This window comes from Alligator mississippiensis, chromosome 3 (genome assembly GCF_030867095.1).
Source record: "Alligator mississippiensis isolate rAllMis1 chromosome 3, rAllMis1, whole genome shotgun sequence".
Lineage (NCBI taxonomy): Eukaryota > Metazoa > Chordata > Crocodylia > Alligatoridae > Alligator > Alligator mississippiensis.
Window position 1 is genome coordinate 277,624,741 of NC_081826.1, and position 18,277 is coordinate 277,643,017.

The 18,277-nt window shown below is 43.2% G+C and overlaps 1 long non-coding RNA gene across 1 annotated transcript; it reads right to left on the reverse strand.

Annotated features, from left to right (window-relative positions):
• Nucleotides 1–810: 810 nt before the first annotated feature.
• Nucleotides 811–15,299, reverse strand: LOC132249164 (uncharacterized). Its single transcript, XR_009460571.1, has 5 exons — nt 15,019–15,299; nt 14,765–14,831; nt 4,200–4,271; nt 3,168–3,308; nt 811–1,942 (listed from the first exon to the last, which is right to left on the reverse strand). It is a non-coding gene; the product is annotated as an uncharacterized LOC132249164 (long non-coding RNA).
• Between the last annotated feature and the right edge of the window lie 2,978 nt (nt 15,300–18,277).

Genomic DNA, 18,277 nt, shown 5'->3' on the forward strand with positions numbered 1-18,277 from the left:
CAGTTGCTGTGCCCCCCCCCCCCCCCCCGACCCGTCCTCCAGGGGCATGTGTTGTTCATGCTTCTGGATAAAATAAAGTTTCCTCTATTTTCATAAGATTGTTTTGGTCACATTAGCAATAGATAGTAGACATATGGCACCAAAAAAAAAAAAAAAAAAAAAAAAAAATGGGTGGGCCATAGGTAGGGACCTACTTAATTTGCAGCTTTGCAGAGAACACAACATCCTAGATTGTCTGCAAAAAGGCTTTTAAAAAAATTAAATTAAATAAAATGCTGGTTTTCCAGTGGGAGCCAGCAGTCCTTGCTGCTAGGTTGGGGAGGCACCCACTGGGTGGTACAAAGGGTAGCAGACAAGATGGCTACTGCCCCCTCTTCCTTTTGCCTCCCACCCCCCCACCTAGCCTCTCTTCCAATCAGCACCAAGAGCTGCACGAAGGACAGTCAGCAATCAAGATAGCAACCACCCCCCCTCCCTCCTCCCTCCCCCTCAAAGGGGAAGGACTTCTCTGCCAATCAGTGCCAAGGGGCAGGGCCACTGCAAAATGACTGCAGAATGAGAACTTTACCAATTTTCGCAGGTTGATCACGGTGTAAGTCCCCTGCAGTTTAGGAAGAGCCCTAGTGATAGGTGTGGACTACAGTAATCATTTGCATCATGTAGCTATGCCATACCCAATATAGAGACTGCACATCCTCATTTGGGCTTGAATCAGACCTGCTGAAGTATGTGGGAATTTTGATACTTACCTCCATGTCAGAGAAACTTTTCTTCTGCTTTTTTGTTTGATAATCATTTTATTCCGTAGTTTATTACAACTGAACACATTTTTGATTTAGTATCCACTAGGCTGTATATTACCACAATGACAGGGCTACCAGACCGATGGCTTGTAAGGACCAGATGATTGCCTTTCAGTGGCAGGTGATTTAACTCTTCCTGACATCAACTAGAATCTTTCCCAATACTGGATAGACACTGAATCAGGTCACAGGTGTAACAAGGTCTATTCATTAATCAAAACAAAAACCTCCCTGCCATTTAATTAAAAAACAAACATACACACACCTACACTAAAGGGCACCCTTGACATGCAGTGTCTGCTCAACAGCTGCTACTTGATCTCAACTGTAGCAGGTGAGACTCATTTTTTTCCTTTTGTGTCATCACTTATATCTCTACTTCTCTGATCCTTTCTATGACAGCCTACTGATTCTCATATTAAATTATTCTCATCATTTATGTGCATCTCAGCAACATGCAGAAGCCCCAGTCAGGGATCAGTGCTACACTGTCCCAGGCATAGTGCACACACAAATACATAAGCAAAAAGACAACTCCTGTCCCACACACTTACAATCCAAGATACAACAAATAGATGAAGGGAGTAACAAAGAGAAGATCATGAAAACATGATAGTCAGCAACTGTAGCCTGCCAGGTACTTACACAGTGTACAATTCCACTCGGCAGCAGTTATTTCACAGCTACTCTGACTTTGCCAACTGTTGCCCTTTCTTTGTACCCACCCCAGTTTTCTTGCCACACCTACCGTATAACAGTGTTTCCTCCCTTACATGCTACAATTCACAATATCCGCTCTTTATTGCTCAGCAGCAACAGTACATTCTAATGACTTATTTTTTCAGTATCTGATTAATAAAACAATATTACACTGGAAAAGAAAGTAATTTGCTTAGCCTAAAACAGTTTTGTCAGATTGTCAGGTTATGTTACTTTGCTCATGATTAAAAGTTAACATGATAAGTAGTAATTCATTTGATCATTCCTGTAAGCCAACATTTCTTGACAGAGGGTTTGTCTGTATGTAAAAGTAGAAGAGTTTGTAATATAAACACTCCTTTTCATTATTATACATTATTTTTATTGTGGTAGCATCTAGCATTCCTGGTCAGGGACAGGGATCCAGAAGTTTAAGCACTCTGTAAAACCAAAAAACAGAAAAAAAACATATTCCAAGTCCTAAAGACTGTATAGTCTATATGCAATCAATTCTCACATTAGCAGATTCATATAGCTTTGCATGAATACCAGTTATGTGAAGAATAATTTGTAAAATCAAGCCCTAACATTTTAATGATGCATGTGTGAATGTCTAGAATAGTCATTCCACTACTGATGTTTGCAAGCTGGCACAGTCTGATTCTAGTAGCTGTATTTTCCTAGGTCCTACAAGAGCTATAGTTAAGTATTGATACCATATACTAACTGAGGATCCTACAGTTTTGGGGGTGGGAGGGTTGGGGGGCTGGGGTGAGAGTCAAAGAATTCTTGGCACAGTAACAAAAATGAGAGGCCCATCTCAGGAGCTACACATCTCAAGAATCACAAAACCCCAGCTTCTGACATGTTAGGCACCAAAATGTCTGAGGATCTGGACCAAAGCTCCTTCTGAATTCCTGTGCAGTTATAGCTTTTCAAACAGAGTTCTTGTGGGGTTTCAGAAGCAGTGGTGGATTAAGACTTACTGGGGCCCTGGGCTCCAGTGTGGGGAGAGGCCCCTTCCCTTCCTGGTGCTGCCACTGCCAAGGGTGAGGTGGGCCTCTGTGCCCTGCAGGGGTGAGGTGGCACATGCTGACCTCTTCTTCCTGCTCCCTGTCCTCCCCCTCTCCTCCCACCACAGCTGAAGCAGAGTGGAGCCAAGCAGGGCAAGGGTCTATGAGGGCTGCTTGCTGTGGGCTTGAGGCTCTCCACTATGCTGACTTTGCCCTGGGGACCCCACACTGGCCACATGTCCCCTGCCCACCTGGTAGCAGGAGGCATAACTTGTCGCCCCCACTTTTGCCAGGCAAGCAGGGGTCGTGCGACTGGTGTGGAGTCCCAGGGGCAAAGGCAGCAGGGTGGAGAGCCCTGAGCCCACAGGGGGCAGCCTGCATCTACCCTAAGCACAAATTCGGGGGGTGGGGCACATGCCCCCCCCTTACCTCCCCTTGGGGATGTGCACAGTGATAGGGAGCCATCCCACCTGCCCTACCTGGATGAGCTGCCCATGGATCTGTCCCTCTCCCTGCCCTGGCACCAGGTCCCATGTGCTGCCCTGGGTGGGCAGCACTCCCAGCCCCAAACCCTGTCCCTGCTCCACTCCTTCCCTCATTGTGGGGGCCTCGATCTGCCCCCACCCCACATCCCTTTCCCCCATACACTTACCTGCAGAGAACTGCTATCCACACTTCCCAGCTGTGTTCTGAGTCATGTACATGCGTGCAGCTGTGCACAGGCACGTGGTGCCCCCTGCATCTTGCTCCCAGCAGCTCCAAGCAGCACCTTGCAGGCTAGAATACTGCCCACCTGCAAAGGGAAACCCACCTGTGGGAACCCAAGTGGGAACCCAAGTACGAAGGGCCCCCTGGTTGACAGGGCCCCCTGAGCCCAGGCCCCCCTGTCCCATGCATTAATCCACCTATAATCAAAAGGATCAATGTTTGGTTGGCAATACTTCCAATGAAACCCTACATAGCAGGTTCAGGGGTTTGCTTAGCTAAAAAGCCTTTAAACTTTGTACAGTTCTTTATGTTCTGGGCACACTTGCCTCTCAGGAACCATCACCAACATAAATCAGCACTCAATAGCATAATTTAAGTAGCCCATACAGAGTTCACTCATAGTCCTGAGTCTCCTCTAGCGCTGAGAAGGTGCCTCCAGCTCACCTCTGCTTCCTCTGCACTGCAGGCATCCTTCTCCACCTGGCTCTGACTCCAGTCCTGTGGAGTCGCTGCTTCCAGTCTCACAGCCCCTGGGTCTCCCCTCCAGACCCTGAGAGATCCTGATCTAGTATCCCAGCTACTGACCAGGCCAGGCCACCCTCTCATTTGCTGTTAGTCTGACCCCCTGGCTTCCCCTTCCTGGGAGCCTTTTAACTTTCTGTGGCTGCTAATTATCTCCCTCAGCTGACCCTGTCCTCCTGAGCAGCCTGTACTTCACATTACCACCAAAAACTGGCCTGTAGCTTCTGGTTCCAACAGCCTGTTGCACCCCTGTGTTGCAGAGAGAACAGGTGCTAATTTAAGAGGCAAGATGATGTTTTCAGCAATGCAGTTTTTGTTAGCCTTAGGAATTTAAGGTAAATGGAACTAAATGCAAGTGAGGAAAGAAATAAGCACTCTCACAGCCTTAGAAATGTATTGTTCTGGGGGCTCATAAAACTTGCCAGCACCTAAATATTAAATATTTAGTACTTACAAGTCTGGAAACACTTGGAGAAAAAGTATTGCCCAGTGCCAGCTTCCCTCCTGCTCTGTTTTTTCATATTTTCTGATGATGGCATGAAAAAGAAAACAATGACTTCAAAGTGCTTTGGGGAGTTTTGACCATGCTCCTCACATCCCTTCTCCCATTTCAGTCTTTCTGCTGCTCTTAGAAAAAAAAATTACTTAAAAGTGGCACTTTCATTGTTTTGCTGCTTAATGAAATATGCATGCTCTCCCTCTCCCTCTCCTCTCATCTGTCAAGTTTCTCAGGCTGATACATAGCTGCAGCCTACTCTATAATCTCATGAGAGTATTCTCTCCAGTTTCCTCATCAGGAATTTGGAACAAAGAATGAAGAAACTGGCCACAGAAAGTCCATCCAAATTTTACACTGAAACCATTGCATTCAGGGACAGGCCTGTGGGAATTTAGTTAGGACAGTGTGTGAATGCTTAGTCACTATGGAAGGGGATGAATTTGCAGAAAAAAATATAAAAATTATGTCATATTTAGTTGGAATTTCAAAAGTCTTGCTATTTTTCAACTGTCTATTATAGGTATCCATGCAACAGAAAAGCCACATCCCTCTTGTTCACTCCATTTCTACAGATAGAAGCCTGGGAAGAAGGAAGGCAGGAAGGAGATGCTATCATTTCCCCCCTACCTAGCACAAGTTTCTACGAAGGATGAGGAATGTTTCAGGCACAAGTGGCAAAGGAAAGGATGGACTGACAGATGTATGATTTTGTTTCTCCCTCCAGCCTGCACACCAGTAAGATATTTAGGAGTAAATGTCTGTTGACCATGTCCAAATAAACTTACCTACTTCTTTTTGATAGTCTAAAACTCACCGAAGAGGCAATGCCTGATAGGTAATGCTTGATAGGCAATATCTGGTAGCAGCAACTTTACCTCCAGGACAGCAGAAGAGATTACACAATTGAGGAGTTAATGGAAAAGTAAAGGCCCATAGGGTGTGTCGCCAGCCTGGGGCACAGGCAGCCTCTTTGTGCGGCATATGGCAGATCAGGGACAGGACAGGTGGCATAGTAGCAGGTAGATAAAGAAGCAGAAAGCAAAGGACCAAATCAGAAAGGGAGCAGATAGGAAGGGAAGTGTAAAGCAGAGCAGCAGAACAGGAAGAGAGCATAGGTCTGGGAGCAGAAAGAGCAGCAGATTAGGCAGGGAAAGGGGATGAGAGAGGTACCTGGAGAGGGTGCAGGGATAACTTGTGTCATGCCTGCCAACAAGGTTGGCCCCAGTGGTTTAAAGGGTCAAATGTCCTGCTAGAACATACATGCCCTTACATCTAGTTATCTCAGGGAAATGGAGATAGCCAAAAGCTTTCACACCTTAAAGAAGAACATATACAACCTCCATGAATTGGACCTATATGCCTCTGAAACCTTACTGTTTAACTTAAGAAGCACTGTGATGTAACACATTCCATCACACACCACCTCACCACCATGACTCGGGAACATTAAAAACTACAGACTTTCAGATAATGCAATGCCTTCCCTGGCATCAGAATAAAAAAATAGGGGGGTTCAATTAATTTATTGCAATAATCTTTCTCTGATGCTGCCTCTTTATCTCTCTTGAAGATCACTGATAAATTCACCTGTCACAGATTAATTCACTGTTTCAGAGGCACAAAGAGAATATTGTAGGATTAATTCTGACTATCTTATGAGCTCAATAAGCCTCTAAGAAGCTTCTGAAAAATCATAAAAGTTTAAAAAGATCTTTAAAAGTAGTTTTTCATGTTTGCCCCAACTCAGTAATAATACTTCTTTAAAAATAGCAGGTAGCAAGATCCAATCAATAGGCCATTAAGATACTGACAGCAGTGAGATAGGATTACATTGTGAAGAAATTGCAAAACCTTTAACTTTTTCATTTTGAGCAAGGAGAACCCACGAAAGTTGCATTCTTTTTATTTCATAAGAGTAACCTGAGGTAATCTAATCTCTTTATTTCCATCAGCAAAGTCCACCTGCTCACATGTCATAAGACTACTATGTTAGTCTTAGTTATATTTGGTTTATGATGAAGTTATGGGTTCCATCATAGAAGCATAGAAAATGAGGGTTGGAAGGGACCTCAGGAGGTCATCTAGTCCAACCCCCTGCTCAAAGCAGGACCACCCCCCCTAGTGCTTTGTATAGCTGGCTCTTAAAAACCTCTAAGGACAGAGATTTCACAACCTCTCTGGATAGCCTGTTCCAGTGCTGTACTAACCCCTAGTGCAAAAGTTCTTCCTAGTATCTAACCTAAACTTCCCGTGCTGAAATTTGAAGCCATTGCTCCTCGTTCTGCCACCACTGAGAACAGTCTAGCTCCATCCTCTTTGGAACCCCCCTTCATGTAGTTGAAGGCTGCTATTAAATCTCCTCTCAGTCTTCACTTCTCCAGACTAAATAAGACCAGTTCCCTTAGTCTCTTCTCATAAATCATGTCCTCCAGCCCCCTCACCATTTTTGTTGCCATCTGCTGGACTCTCTCCAATATATCCACATCATTTCTGTAGTGGGGGGCCCAAAACTGAACACAGTATTCCAGATGTGGCCTCACCAGTGCTGAATAGAGGGAAATAACCACTTCCCTTGATCTGCTGGCAATACTCATACTAATGCAGCCCAGTATAAACTTTCAACATTCAAATTGAGCTTGCAAAATGAAGTTTCTTCCTTTTTTGTGTCCTTGTGACAAGGTATTTAGAAGAACTGGCAGATCTGTTGGGATATGACAGGCCATGCCATAAGAACTTGTACTATGGCCTCAAACTTGAGACCTTTGGGCTGTAAACTATGCCCGAAGTCCTACAAGATAAAAAGTGTTTAAACAAAAACTACAAGTAACCAGTGCTTTGCTTGTACATACTCTTATTGAGCTTGGATTAGGAAAATACTAATCAGTTTCATTTTTATTTTTAGCCAGTTTTGTTTTTAGACAGTTGCAAGCCAATTCAATTCCAGATTCTCATACAAGAGTCTAATACTGCAAGGATGGGCTGCAAGAAAAAATACATTTGGAAAACTGTTTCTATAGTACAGATGAAAAACACAATGGAAAAATTCCCATTGACCTTAGATTTTGTAATTTATATTTTGGACCTGTGTTCCTTTAATTTGATTTTTGAGATGTATGGCCAAATGTATTCTGATGCAGCTTAGTCTCATGCTGGGGAATGTTAATGCATGGGTTTCTGCCTCACTATTCCACTCATGTCATTGTGGGAATGGTGTATAAGGTAGGTGGTTCAAGTCCTTAAACTCCAGGGATCTACAGAGCTTAAACTCTAGTATTCATGCAGCCATGTTAGCACAGCTTCCTGGCTGCTCAGTGGCAAGAGACCCTATCCTATGTGGGAATATCACATGCAGTGGGGAAATCTCTGTAACTCCATACTACTGATCTCAGGCCTAGTTTATATGGGGAATTGCTGGAGAAGAGCAGTCCTACTCCACCCACTGTTATATTGCCCATTCTCATTTTACCATTCTCATTTTACCACCATATGTGCTACATATGGCACCTATAGAGGATATAGGGAAGGATGCCATGAGCCAAAAGTCTTTGTCTCCTCCACTACTTCTGCCTGGACCTGCTGATTTATTCTCACCTCTGCCAAGAAAAGCAGATGAACATTTATCCTATAGTTTGAAATTTGAATTCATCAGCATTGTAAGACTGGCCCAATCCTGAAGTGGTTTAAATACTTGACTTAAGTTATTCCTATTTCTACCAGCTGAGGATTTGGCCCAAAGTATTGGTCATTGATGTCATGGGAAGCAGAGCTTAAAGGTCTGATTTATCGTTTATGATTTCTAGATGGAATAAACTTTACTTTCACTGTGAGGAGGTAATAAAGAGAAAACAGGATTTGGAGTAAAATGATGAGTGATCGCCTCCTAGTTAAGAAAATAAAAACTATTTTATTTTATGTAATAAGCACCTTAACTTTTTACTCTGCACAGAGCAGCCTTAGTACAGAGCATATCTATCTCCAGAAATCACTTTCCAAAGGAAGAAGTTCAGAAGAAATGTTTAGGCCCATAAAACCTTGTTAGATCCTCACACGTTTCCAGATATAGCTGGAACAAACATTTTTGTTATATAGTGACAAAAATAACAGATAGGGGCTTGCATCTTTTGTCTCACAGCTGTAAGACATCATGCTGCTCCTTGGATGAAGCCTTTTGAAATTTATTGAATCATTTTTTGTTACTGGCACATTCCGGTTATCCTGCCACCATTGCTGTTCTGTAGCTTTTGAGGAATCATTTTCCTTTAATTTATCTCTCTTCTTTTACTGATCCCAGATGAAAGCCATGGTATTTGATACTTGGAGCCATCCAATGTTGTCCTTTATACACACAGTAGAATTTGATTTATTCCAACCCTGCTCCGCCCCCCTGCTACCTTTGCTTCTCTTTCTGACTATAACCGATTCCTCTTTCTGTTGAGTCCTAATTATTCAAAATCCTGATTAACCAAAAATATTTGGTGCCAACCAGTTCGTACATATAATCAGCATTTTAATTTTACTATAAACTGTTTTAAGTTTTTGTGTTGTTGAGCTGTAAATCTATGGACAAGATTTGAGATTGCAAGCTTCCATTCACAAGTAAACTGACTAGAAAGTCCTTAATTCTGATCTCTGATACTGAGCCGACTGTCGAAAAACTACACTGACTTCAGTGGAGTTATTCCCTGTTGATGCTGCTGACAGACAGTGTAGACTTAACACCAAAGAACTTACAACCTGCATTTAAAAAACATCTGAATTACATTGAATTCTGTTATATTATTAGGCCTCGTCTTCCAAGCATATGCAATAGTGTAGTCCTCGGGCAGGGCTGAGGCCTTAATGTTCAGCTGAATTTATATCACAATAATGGTAGCTATAATGACAGCCATGCTTAGCAGATGATTATAATCAAATTAGCATATTATAATAATAAAATAAAACTGTTTCCTTACTCTTTGCAACTTTAATGTTTGTGCTTTTCAGAAACAAAAAGCAATACACTTTTCTGAAGGTATCACCTCTATATTCCATGTCCTCTGAACAGTGCAGCATATTGATTTTGAAAGACAAATCGAATAATTTGAGGGCTGCTGCCATGCATTGGTGCACAGGTTCAGTGGATTTCCCTCCTCTCTCAAAGCTCATCAGTGTGTGGCAATGTTATGAGCAATTAAGCACCCCATGCTCTCAATGTGCAAGACAGCACATCACACAGAGCTGTTTGAGGCAAATTGTAAACATACTATTTCAATTCAGTATGGCAGGGGTTCTAGGAAATCAGAACATTTAAGTGTAGGTCTGTCAAAGCCTCAGGGGATTTAATTGTTTTATTTATCTATTGGCTGGTGTGACGTGCAGTCTGAGAAATAGACTGTCACTGTCTTTATTCATTTGGACCAGAGAATAAGGATAGCTCCCACCCTAGTCAGTCTGCAGCTGCAGACACAGGGAAGAAAGCAGTGCCTGCTCATTCAGCAGAGCTGTCCTTAGGGGTGGGTGGCATGGGTGACCACCCAGGGCTCTGTGGAGCACCACACACACACACACACACACACACACACACACACTCTGTCCCAACCTGCCCTGCTGCTCGTGTTGAGCAGGAGCCATCAGGGGACTTTGGTAGCAACTAATCTGGGGGCTGGGCAGCAAGGCCCACCCTTCCTGGCCACAACTAGACCAGACTTGAGCTGACTGCCTGGAGCAGCAGGATAGACCAGGAGGTGCTGCTAGGCAGGTGCTGCCAGGCAGTATGACAGGCCGGGAGGAGAGTGCCGAGGACCAGGGCAAGGGCAAGGAGGTGGTGCCCCAAGAAGGTAGTGCAGCTGAGCAGCCCCAGCTTGCATACCAAAAAGCTTACTCATCACCAACCTGCTAGGGCTGGGGGCTGAGCTGCAGCCCCTCCTAGCCACCGCCATCACTACTGAGCATGAGGGCAGTGTTGGCTGGCAACACACTGCTGCTGGGTCTGGGCTTCCTGTGTGGGCAGTCCTGCCTGCTGGCTGCGCTTCCTGCCATCCCGTGCTGAGCCCCTGCCTTTGCCTGGCCCTGCATCTCAGGTAAGTAGAAACATGCTGCCCCATGATAGCCCACAGGGTCCCCTGCCATCTGCAGCTGCTGGGTCACATGTGCCCCTCAAGCACACACACCCCTACACCCCCACCCACCTTCCTACACATCCACCCCCCACAAACACACACACCCCATCCCCCACAAACCTCCCCCTGCACATGCACACCCCCCACACACACCCTCCCCATGCACACAGCACTGGTGACTTGGTGATGGGTGCCAGGGGGCGAGGCACCAAAATAAAAGTTCACTCAGGATGCCATTTTCCCTAAAACCAACTTTCATTCAGCACTCGTCTCATTCAGTGGGTCGGGGTTTGCAAGGAGAAAGATGGGTTTCTACTGTTTTCAAGCCTGCCAGTCATTGTAGCTAAGTGATCACAAGCAAAGAGAATAAGATGCTCCACAAAAAGAAGTGGAGGTATCTGCTCTCCCCCAACCCTAAAACAAGGTTCATCCCTGCTATATTTGGAGAAGGAAGACTAGAAACAGACTTTGCATTTGTCCCTGGATAAATTGTGCCTGTGTTTGGCCCAAAACAGAAATATCCTGGGATTGGCATGTACATTCATCACCCTTCTAATCAGGATTTAGTAAGCAGCTGAATGCACTGCCACATTTCTGCTATTGAGTCAATGATGCAATCCCAGGATAACCATTCAGATGTATTTTATGATATCCTAGAATATACTATTGGTACTTCTTATCCCTTGAAGCTTTTTTAGGATTTATCCCAGGACAACAGACATGGGATGTCTGAACAATTGCACTTTGTCCTGGAATAAAATGGGATACCCCTTGACAAATGAAACATCTGTTTGTAGCCAAAGCTTCATAGAGTGGTTTCCATTCTGCTCCTGACGTGATATGGCTATTGTTGCTGACCCTTACTCAGGTCAGACTGGACAGTCACAATCTAGCTCCAGCCATTTCTTCACTTCCCTCTTTCTGTAGAGACCATTGGTCAGATAAACCCTTCCTGTGGAAAGGCATTGTGGCAGATCAAAGTATCATAAAACTCAGAGGAAATGATTCCAGCAGCTGGGGCAGGGAAGAAAGGTTTGCCTCTCAATGGATAACCAGGGAATATGGGCCAGCCCCTAACTGTGGGTTTCAGAACATCTAGTGGGTGGGATATTTGCTTCTCCAAGATAGGGTCTGTAGCTCTTTCATCTCCACATGAAATAAAAGGGGCAGGCCTGGGCTCCCTGTCATCCATGGTGGCATAGCACCACCTCAAGTAACGATGTGCTCACCTCTACCTTGTAGAAGAATGAGTGGTGGGAAACTCTGAAGACTAATGTGAACATGGCCTCTGTTTTTCTGTGCCATTATTCCCCCCGTGTGCTATTCCAGCTTAAATACCCCTGCTCCTTTCCCAGAAATACCCTCCTCCATAACCCATGTACAAAGGTGAGCATGTAGAGGCACTACCCAGGCTGGCAGCTGGGAGGTATCTATGATGTCTGGAATCATCTGAGAGCTGCTACCAGGCTTGGACTCATTCCAACAGATCTGGAGTCATTTCTAGCAGACTGTCTACAAAAACAAAAGCATTACAGTAGTTGGTGATTCCTTTACATGGGTGGAATAGTCTGACAACAGCACTTCACAGTGATCAGAGAGAGTCACTGTGGTAGCGTGGCACTGAAATGACAGTGGGTTTCTTATAGCAGAGCACACAGCCAATGTTCTTCCTTAATCACAAGATGACATACCCTCATTTGAAAATTGGTGATGAACAAACACTGTCAGAAGCAGTGCATTGGATGTTCACCTACTCACCCATACATATGGTTAGGAATTAACTTATAGCTGTGCATTGGATGCTTACATTGTTGGAAACTGCTCTGATAAGCAGATAGGGTGGCACATGATTAGAGCATGGGATGGGCAAAGGTAGGAAATTGACTCCACTGTTTATTTAACATGATGTCACTTGTTAAAATGGACACACTTCCACATCAGGATATGCAAAATGCCTGACTTATAGTGATGAATGGCCTTCTATTGATAAATAACCAATGATGAATAACCAGGTTTAAACATGAATCACTAGGCAGAAGGAAGTACAAAATATCAGAGTGTTGTGAATAAGGAAAGGGGTTGAATATTTGCAAGATACTAATATTGTTATTTTCATGCAGAGCTCATCATGCAAAGAATCACAAACAGCTTTACAGTGAGAGCTGGAAGGAAACTAATGTTTTACAGAGTCCAAAACACAGCATCTCCTGTAGGCAGAAAGCAGGATGATGTACTAGGATGGAGAAAGGAAAAGAAAAGGAAGTTACAGGAACAGGGAGCAGGCTTCAGACCACTGACAGGGGAAGAGGGAGGAGGAGAGTGGAAGGATGCAGTATTAACAGGGGTTTAGAGTCAACTGTGGACTGAAACAAACAGGAAGATTTGAAAGGGAGATTAGAAAAGAGGAAGTATCTTAATAGCTGGAGGAAGCAAGCTCCAGATGAATGGGACAATACAAGTGAAAGAGACAACTCTGGGGAAAAGAGATGAAGTTAAGAATTGCAGGAGAGAAGTGCACAGAAGGTCAGAGAGCACAGAAAAGACCAGGGAGAGTTTTGGAAGCCAGAAGGTCACATTTTGAGTAGATTGTAGTGAGATAGGAACCCAGAGAAAACAATGAAGGGAAGGCAATGGCAGGTTCCAGCTTCTTGAAACTATTACTTCTTGGAAAGCTGGACTCTGAATCCACATAAATGTAAAGAAAGGATTTAGAGAAGTGGTTGTCAACTTTTTTAGACTCAAGGCACTCCTTAGAAGATGCCAGCTCTTAATTTTCACTCATTTTTTTACTATGGAAAAATAATACAGAAATTTTTCTGTTTCAAAGAACTCAGAAAGGCCATAGTAAGTCAGGATGTTCTTAACCTTTTTGAAAGATTATTTGAAATCTCTGGGTTCTCTCATGAATCATGTTTTCACACCTAACAGTGGTAATATTTTATGGCATCGTGTGGCATCCCTAAAAAATCTCAAGGCATCTGAGGGCATCATGGAATCTTGGTTAAAAATCACGGATTTAGGGTGACAGTAAATCTCAGATACTTATGTAAGTGATTTAAGGAATAGAATTAATTCATATTTCAGCAAAGAAAGGGAATGCTGTCTGTAAAGTACTTTTTCCATGAATATTTCTCCTTTTCATCAAAGAATTTGTTTCAGCTGAAATTTGCCAGCTTGCTCTACTTCTGAAGAGTCTATGCATGTTCAACAGAATTCAACGATGAACTGAGATCAATCAGAATGAGAAAAGGGAGATCTATGTTCAGAGGCAAGAGTAAGGCAATTAACCAGCCAGAAGAGGACAGTCTTAGGACTGTGAAAGGTTGAATTCCAGGCTGCAACTGGCAAATACTCTGTGCAGGAGAAGCAGCAAGAGATTACCATTTACTGGTAAGCACAAGGCCATTTGTTATTTTCCTTTCTACTCTAAAGAAGATATTCTTGATATCACAGTGACAAATCTTTATGAACGACATTGTTACTTTACAATCTGCCCTAAGTGAAGAGCTGTTACTGTCCCAGGAGCAGAGAGAGTGTATTTCATTACTCAGTGTAATGAATTGCAACCCTGCTCCCACCCACCTTTGGGAAGCAAGTAAGGAATCTCTTTCCATGAAGCACTTAACGTTGCCAGCTCAGAATTTTGTCCTGTCTCTCTCCGGTCTGCGGCTCCAGCTCTTGGAGTCATGTGATTATGAAAGAATTCTGGCTTTTCTCTCTAAATGACAACATCTTACACTGATCTCAGCAGGAGTGCTTGGATGAGCACCCTGAGGGCTGATGGACTTTTTTGAATGAAAGCCCTGAGCTTCCTCTGATAAAACATTTCATCCACCAGAATTAACTCTACAGCTGTGTTTGCCCCTCAAGAAGGCAAGAAACTCTCAGGTGCTAAATTACTTACTGAAGCAGTGAGAGCTGTAGGCAGTCTTGAAATGCATAAAGTTCCATCTCACAGCAATAGAAATTGATCTTTTTTGCTCTATTGACATATAACAAGCCTTTTTAGTATAATAATGGGGAACAGTTCCTAATGAGAAGAGTAAAATGAAAGTCTTTGGGACACAATATCCATATTACAGGCATATAGCACTCAGGTTTCTATATGCCTCTATAGCTAGTCCATGGGGAATAAGGTACTGATAGTAGACACATTCCCCTTTGCAAGACATTAAGATTTCAGTATTTTACCTCTGCACTGTTCCCTATGATGGGTTTTCTCTTAAGGGTGCAATTGAGCATTAAATAGTAAGTCAGTGACCTTTTGGTTTTACTTTTTCAGAAGGAGATGGATGTTCCATCATCTGAAATGCAATCAATGAAAAGAATTAACAGGGAGCAACAAGGGTGTCAAAGTGCTGCAGTGGTTCATAAGGTGCAACCTTGAAAGGCGTCTCGCACCCATATGAAGAATGACCTTACCTGGCTGCTCTGGATGTTTGATCGTTCTTCTCCCCAGTGCATGGTGAAAGCTGTATCAGAGGGTCCTCTGGAAAGTAAACCTGAAATCAGTCACTAGATATTAAAAAAAAGAACAGTTAATTCAGAATACCCAGGGCAACTGTTGACTCTCCTTTCTAATACCTTTCAGTGCATTGGTCATGTTTTCTACCCTGCTACCAGCAGCTACCTAATAACAGTAAAAAGGGCCCACTCCTGGGAGTTGCTGTGCATACCTGAAGCTGAACTGAATAGGTTGTAATTTCCTAGTGTTTCTAATAGCACCAGGTCCAGCAGCCCTTCCTCATCCAAGCAGTCCTGCTGAGATCAGTGTAAGATGTTGTCATTTAGAGATAAATTATACACATCAGCCATAGCCTGAAGTAAGGGAAGGGAACTGCAGCAGGTACACAGAGGCTGTTCATGCAGAAAGTCCAGGAGGCATGTCCCTTTGAAAGGCACCATGCCTACAGCTGCTCACTTCATTGTGCTGCAGCTATGCACTGCTCTTCCCTAGAGGCAGCATTTAACCTACACAACCTAACCTGCAACTTGGTTATCTTTTTAAATTAGGGACAAGCCCTGCAAACCTTCTCCAGCTGATGCTACCTTAAGCTAAATCAATTGTAGTGGTTTTATTCATAAAGTATGAAACTATTTGATGTGAGTAACCTTTGCAGAACCGATCCCAGAAGTGGTACCAATTACCAATCACTACCAATTACCACATAAATAATTCTGCTTCCCTGGCTCATGTTGAGTAATACTTTTCAAGGAATCCAATTGAAAACAAGGCGGTTACTCATGAGATTCTACAAAAGAAAAATTTCTATTGGTTTAAATTTCAAGCCATTACAAATGCAATCGGAGCAGGATAAAGCAGATTCATTATATCTTTTGTTTGAACTGGGACCAGAGCTTGGTCCAACATGTCCCTGCTCCTGGTCCTGCTCACAAGAATTAGGTTGTCATAGACAGTGAATTCTTTCACCTCAAGAGAATTTACAGGGAGGTCAGATTCAGCACAGATAAGTTATGTGCTGGAATGGAAGTCTTAGAAATGTCACATTAGACATCACTGCTTGCAACTGAATAATGCAGCCAGTACTGCAGCAGCCTGAAACGTTGCATGGAGAAAAAGAAACCCTTAATCCTTTAATAAAATGCATTATGAAAAATTATACATGTGCAAAGGCTTCCAGTGAGTTTTATGTCAACTTTCCTTAGCCAAGGGTGAAAGCTCCATTTATTGGCACTTTTGCAGACACTTTAAAGCAGAGTTTTACAAGCTACAGTCCAACATCTGCAGGAGAAAATGAAGAGCTGGTAAATCCTCCAAAGTTATGCAATTCATATGCCACATATTTATTTAAAGCAATAAGGACATTCCCAAACAGACATATTAATATTTCCATTTATCTAATCTAGAATTCTGTTAGATAGTGCACTGAAAGGGCATTAACAGTAGATGCTTTAACTTACTATGCAACATTTAAGCTTTAATTTTTCAATTCAGTTGCCATAGATATTTATTTTTTCTGATATTTATGTTACTTAGAACCCTGGCAGATGTCGCATTTAAGATGTGACTAACCAGTCAATCACTTCTTAAGTGTTTACCTGGCCACACTTTCATTCAATTAATGACTCGATAAAACAGGGAATAAGCCACAAAATTATTCTACAAAATATGCATAATAACTCTGGCTGGTTTCCAAAAATTGAAGGTGTGGCTAGGCCAATCAGCTGATCTGTGCTCCCAGACTTGGGAGTACGTGGAGCTCTACACTCTTGTGTGCCCCAAAACTGGGAGTGCCAGTCAGCTGATGGATGTGCTTCCTGCCTTGGGAGCTCATCAGAGCTCTTGGTTCTGATGCATCTCTGAGGCTGGGAGAGCCAGTCATCTTCCATCTGGGCACCCAGCTTGCTGGGACCCTAATCCTGGCCACACCTTCAATTTTTGGGAACTAGCCACAAAGATATTACACACATTTTGTGGAATAAATTTGTGGCTTATTCCCTGTTTTATCATGCCAGGGCTCCCCTTACACCTAACAATAGAGTGCAATTGGGATTTGATCCACAATCATACAATCATGCCTTCTGCCATGCACATATAGCATGGCACGGGGCACAATTGTTGGGATCATGGATCAGATCCCATTATGCCTTTAACTGAATGTCTGCTAGGGGCCTTAGCACAGTCATCTCAAGTTAGCATTTTTTTGTCTCAGAAATAAAGCTTAGATCTACTCCCCTCAAAGTCAGTAGAACTTGTATCATTAACTTCAATGAGACCAAGACTGAGATCTCCTTCTCATAGCTGTCACATTTTTAGTTTATAATATGATTCATTCAAGGCTTTCACTTGGTCTACTACGCAGTAAACATCTCATGTAGATGTGCCCAGTGAACAGCAAATTATTTTAATGTTATGACCGGCTTTAAATAAGTTATAAAAAAAACACCTTGTCTGGTTAGAAAGTAATCACCAATTCCAATTATGTGGATTATTCAGGACTATGGATTTCTTACACCCACAATTATGATATTTGTTCCCATCCTTACCCACCTCCCTTCCTTGAAAATGACTTTCCTTTGTTTGCAGGAAGTGCAGGCAGTACAGATCTCATTTCTCTCACACCATCGATTGCAGTTTCTTTTGTTATTGCACTGCATTTTATATATTAGATTCTCCAATTCCCACATACAGCAGGTGAGACAGAGAAGAAAGAGTGAATCCTAGTTACACAGAAACTTTTTCATTGAGTGCAAAGGGCCAGAAAGCTGTGGGTGGTATAATCAGATAAATAATTTTAAAAGCTAGGAAAACAGACATGGAATACAATTGCTGAACATGTATTTTCTGTCAGACAGTTAAGAATTTTTTCAGGGAACAAATCTGGTTTTTTTGCATCCAAGCTAAGGCAAGTGTGTGCATGTATCTAAACATTGAAAATAAACTATCCAAATTCCTTCCTGCTATAACTGTGCTAAAGACAGCAGAATTACCTCAATGATGAATATAGCTGGGGAACCATGGCCTTGACCATCTCACAGTCCTATGGCTGGGAAACTGGCTCCAGGGTCGGACCCAAAGAGTAATAGTCAATGGGAACAAATCAACATGGTGCGAGGAAACCAGTGGTGTCCCTCAGGGCTCAGTACTCGGCCCAGTACTCCTCAACATCTTCATTAATCATCTGGATTCAGGCATCAGATGCGGACTGGCGAAGTTTGTGGATGACACTGAACTATGGGGGAAGGCAGTCACACTGGAGGACAAGCTGGGGATACAGGCTGACCTGGACAGGCTCACAAGGTGGGCAGACCAAAATCTGATGGCATTCAACATAGAGAAGTGCAGGGTGCTCTACCTTGGGAGGAAAAACCAGCATGATACCTATAGGCTCAGCAGTGCTACCCTCATTCGCACCATGACCGAAAGAGACTTGGGGGTCTTGATTAACCACAAGATGAACATGAGCCACTAAT